The sequence below is a fragment of the Pteropus alecto genome, unplaced genomic scaffold (assembly GCF_000325575.1).
Source record: "Pteropus alecto unplaced genomic scaffold, ASM32557v1 scaffold414, whole genome shotgun sequence".
NCBI lineage: Eukaryota > Metazoa > Chordata > Mammalia > Chiroptera > Pteropodidae > Pteropus > Pteropus alecto.
The window spans coordinates 1,613,273-1,618,653 of record NW_006435781.1 but is presented as its reverse complement, the minus strand read 5'-3'; the positions used below and the strand labels follow the sequence as shown (position 1 = coordinate 1,618,653).

The 5,381-nt window shown below is 38.1% G+C and overlaps 1 protein-coding gene across 1 annotated transcript in view; it reads right to left on the bottom strand.

Annotated features, from left to right (window-relative positions):
- Positions 1 to 5,381, bottom strand: part of DMD (dystrophin) — a 1,580,480-nt gene that overhangs the window by 397,584 nt on the left and 1,177,515 nt on the right. The window lies entirely within an intron of this gene.

Sequence of the window (5,381 nt, the reverse complement as noted above, 5' to 3'; positions counted from 1 at the left end):
AGAGTGTGGAAAAGCTGGTTGTTAAATTGCTTCCCTTAATTCTCACCTATGCTAGAAGGAGAGGATATGAGAGTCAGAAGACATTAGTTGGGGCTCAGCTTTGGGTGGACTGGAATCACTAGGAATAGTAATTTAAAAAAAAAAAAACCTGATATGTGAGTTTCCCCCAAAGAGTCTGCTATTACTGGCCTGGGAGGCAGCCTGGACATTTTTTAAAGCTTTCCAGGTGATTCTAGTGGCCATTGCAACCATCACCTTAGGGGTTTCCTCTAATCTAACCAGTTCACATTTTTAAAATATGACTATAATCTGTACTAGCTGATAGCTGATGGGGAGAATCACTAGTGCTGGGTTCTTGGTACTTCTGCCCAGCCAAATGTTGGGCCTCTTCTAATTAGGGTTTTCTTAAAAGAGCCAGACCAGGCAGTGGCCCTGTGTTCCTTTCCCCATGTGTCTTAGTCTGTTTGGACTGCTATAACATAATACAACAGACTGAGTAATCTATAAAAAACAGACATTTACTTCTCATGGTTCTAAAGGTTGGGAAGTCCAAAATCAAGGCACCAGCATGGTTGCATTTGGTGAGGGTCCTCTTTCTGATTCCTGGCTGGCACCTTCTCATTGTGTCCTCACATGTTGGGAGAGGCTAGGGAATCTGTCTGGAGTCTCTTTTATAAGGGCACTAATCCCATTCAAAAAAGATTCACCCTCATGGTTTAAGCACCTCTCAAATGTCCCACCTCCTAATATCACATCAGGCTTAGGATTTCAACATATGAATTTGTGTGTGTGTGTGTGTGTGTGGAGGGGGGATACAAACATTCATAACAAAGCACCATGCAAAGTAATATCTAAACTGTGTTATCACTTTGATACAAAATGAATCAGTATTGAATACACATCCATTCATCCCATTCAATTATTTATTTATTCAGTCATGTATTAATTAAATATTTATTATGAAGCAGGTGTATAAAAAGACCTCAAGAAGTTGGTACTCTAGAGGGGAATAAAAATTCATGGACAATTAAAATACCATATGACAAAAATAAAATAAAACAAAATACCATATGACAATGGATAAAATAAATGTTCTGAGGTAGCACATTGAAGATGCAGGGGATCCATTTGGGGACGTTCAGAAATCTCTGAGCTGCTGTCTGAAAAAGGATAATAAACTAGCCAAGCAAAGCTGAGAAGGGAGGGACAGACTGTAAGAGAGGAAGCATACACAGAGGGGCAGGAACAAGAAATAAAGATATTTCATTTGCTTGCGGAGTTCAGTAAAGAGGAATGTGGCTCGAGGGGTCACACGGAGTGAGAGCATCGACTATGTAACCAGTGGAATGCTGGTAAGTGGTAAATAACTGGCTGTAAGGGGGAGCCCTAATTTTAGCATTTGCCGATTTCCGTGATGTAAATACTCCCACTACGGCTGTTTTCAAGCTACCAACTTCATGTCAGTGAATAAGAAATTCAGTGGAAAGAGATGCACACAACTGGCTCTTAGGAGCTTATATAAAGGTACACCACTGCAAAGTTATAAACCACTTTTATCCTGAGAGTAACTGAGAGCCATTGAGAGTTTAATTCAAGGCATACAGAAAGAATGCATGCTTGCTATTGTGGTCTAAGCAGTGGTGCATTCCTTTGGCATATCCATATGCTCACGCTTCTGACTAAAGACAGATATTCATGAGTCTCTTGGTGAAGGGGCAATCTCAGGTGGTCTAAAGTAAAACCAATTAGCTCAAATAGGGATTAAAACTGGAATGGAGAGTTATTAGCATTACATCTCAAGGGAAGTAAAAAATCGGAAAAGCATTCTTTATGCCCTTAGAAGGGTCTATCAGGGTTGGGTAGGGGGTATCACATCAGGTTCACATATTCTAGCCCTTGATTTTGCAATAACCAAGAACTGCCCAAAAGGAAATGTGCAACAGAAACAAAGATTGTATATGAGGGTATAATGTGTATTTGCTTTTGTGAATATTCAATTATATTAGAGCTTTGAAGAAGGGATGAACACAGCTGGTTGGAGGATGGTTGAGAAGATGTGGGAGATGGTCCCTCAAGGATTAGGGCATTGTTAGGCAAAGGGCAGGGAGAAAGCCAAGAAGGCTCAAGGAATTGCATGATGCAGAACTTAGATATTTCCTTATAAAAAGCAAAAACAGTGGTTCATGTAGACCATGAACTATTTGTATGGAGATATTTAAAAAATCTATAGGTAGTTACTATAGTAGTAGCAGATTTTCTCAGCATTTTCTCACCCCAAACATCATAATTTACTGACCATTAGATTTTCCAGAACAGCAACAGAGACTTATCCAGCTCAGGGTATACAGACTTTGGCACAAACCTCCGTTTTAACACAGAATATAATGCATTGTGACTGATTTTCCCATTTGTCTCCACAACTATACTCTTGAGGCCAAAGGTTTTATCACTTTCATCCTTAAATCTAACAGTACAGTGCTTAACGCCTAGCAATTGCTCAATTAATGCTTACTGAATTAATGAATGAATCTATCAAACAATAGAGTTTTAAAATGATTGCCCTAACCTGTTTATTAATAATGTAATGTTTTAGTTTTGGAAGGAGGAAACAGAGGAAGAGTGGAATGTAAGAGAAGACAGAAAAGGTTTTCTAACTAGCACGAAGAACAGATCTGAGGTTCATATTTATGTACATGTAAAATCAGCACAAACATGATACTCACATAGAAATACAGATAGAAAAAAATCAATTGGACTGAGAAGGAGTGGGGTTTCCACTTCTCTCTGATATGCATACCCTCCAGCTGTCCTTAGGTAAGTTCTCTTTTCTTTCAAAGCTACTTTAGACCCTCCAGAATTGAAACATTGCAGAATTGGGAGGAGATAGGCATACTGTTTGATTCATTCCCTTGAATACAGCCTAACTAATTTTGCTTACAAAAATGACAGGAAATATTGGAAGATAACAAAGCGTCTTGTAAATCATCTAAGATAATTTAAAATGGAACAAAGAGTTCTGAAGAATGGCAATCTATTATTAATATATATTATACAGAGATGACTCTTCTCTTTAGGTAAATATCTAATTGAGTTAAACTTGACATTGTCAAAAGGTAGAGTTTGTTCTCTTTCACTCTATGTGTCTGTACATGGAGGACATAAATACTATTGGCATTGTTCTTACTGTGATAGAAACACCTCTCTTCCGTAAGCCAAATTTTCTTTCATTTTGCTGCTTATTAAATCCCTATCTCCCTTCTTCTCCTACAATTGCATTTCCAAATCTCCTTGAAAGGGGACAATAAGGTAGAATGTCTCTGGGCTATCTAACTATGGTTAATGACTGGTTTGAGTACAATGACATTCAATGCAAATCTCAGCGAAGTTGTCAGGACACTCTCAGTAGAAAACCTGCCAAAGGAGTTGGTACAAATCTTTGAAATAAGGTACAGGAGAGGTAAAATTACCATATCACCTTCATGATAAGAAGAAAGAATTCAAACTTAAGTCAGAAATAAAAACAAAAAGACGGCGGCGCTGTAGAACATCTCACTACTGAAAGATGACTTTCATGTATTATTTAGTAAATGACTCTACAAGTTCTTATGATAATGTGAGTTTTAATTAGTAGATCATTTGCTGATGAATTCAAAATCTTAGCCTTTCATTGTTGGCGTTGTGGCTATATGCATTCCTATATTTCTCGCTAGCTCTTGACCCATTTTTCAGATTCCTTTCATGTCTTCCTTTCCATCCCTTATCTCCACTTCTCGAATCCTCAACTTACCACTGTCAGACTGCTTGCCTCTGGTTCCATTGTAAATTCTTAGATTGTGTCATCATGATCCTTTTACTTGCTGGAACTCCAAGGGGCAGTGTTCACAACAAGCTTTAGACAACTTCCTGATAGTCCCTGACATTGCTAGCCACTCCCGTATCTTTGAATTTTTCCCTTGCTCAGCTTTCTATAGACTTTTTTCACCTTCTTTGCCTTATATTTTATGGACACTCCTTCTTAGTGTCTATAAAGAATCCTTCAACTTTCGTCTTCCCAATGTTGTTTTCTGTTAGACATTTTGCCTGGGAAATCACACCTCTACTCTTACATAAGTAGAAAGCTCTTAAAATTTTAGGTGAGAGAATACTGGGTGGCTTCTCTTCTCTATTCAGTCCAGAATAAAAACATTATGGAATATTGCTTAGGGTCCATTTTATACAGATAAGGACATTAAAGGTCACTGATAAATGTCATGCAGTTGTAACTAATCTCCATCTGAGAGCTTCTGGTTTCACACCTTTCTCTCTCTTTGGCAGTGAATATGATCCCATGTGTGCATATGTATGCTACTGGAGTACTTTTCAAGCTTTAATGTGCATGCAAATTCCTTGGAGGTCTTGTTACAATGAAGATTCTGATTTCACATTTCTAACAAGCTCCAAGTGATGCTGAGGCTTATGGCCCATGGAGCACAGTTTGCGTAGCAACGTGATTTGGTTTTACAAAAATGAAGCGATTAGTAACAAATCGGACACATAGCTCTCTAATCATCACGGAACCGAGACTATGAGCATTTAAAAAAAGAGTGACTATGAAAGAAAAGAACTATGTCTGAATTATCACATCTTCAATGCAACATTGTCTAAGGTGGTACAAAGAAAGATTAGCCCTTCACAAAGCTAAATGAGCCTCACGATAGTCAGGTCAGTAGGATTCAGTGGATCCACACACTCATTTTCACTTATATCACTGAGAAGGACATATCAAAATAGGTTCTCAAAAGAGACAGTGCCTTGCTCTGTAAAGGTTCGAAAACAAATGCATGTTTAACCTTACAGTCATTGGCTGGATCCAGCATTTAAAATGAAAAGCCACGATTTTGATTCTATAAAAAAAAAAAAAGTACTAAATTATAAAATCTAGAGCTAGAGGGGCCTTAGAGATCATTTAGCTAAGCCTCTTTATTTACTTATGAGGAAACAGAATGTTTGCAGGAATTACTCAAAGTGCTACAGCTAATTAATGGCGGAACTAGTAGCAGAATGCAGATCTGATGCTCGGAGTGTTCCCTCCACAGTGATACGGGATATCACTTGTAAAATTTTTTAATCTTTTAGCAGGAAATAAAATGGGACATCTCTTGTAGAGTTCTTAATCTTTTTAGTAAACCTAGTTAAGTTTTCTTCCCTCTTTTCTTTAGGAAAAAGTCCTTCTCCCTCAAATCCCCAAAATTGCCCGAAACTAGTGACTCAGATCCTCTGGCTGTTGAAAAGGGTCATAGGCCCATTGTTAGCAGAAATAGTGTTGGGCCAGACAGGGCCCTTAGAGTCTGAGAGGGGAGGGGACTTTAGGCCAAAGTTCTTTTTTTTACTTTTAAAAAATA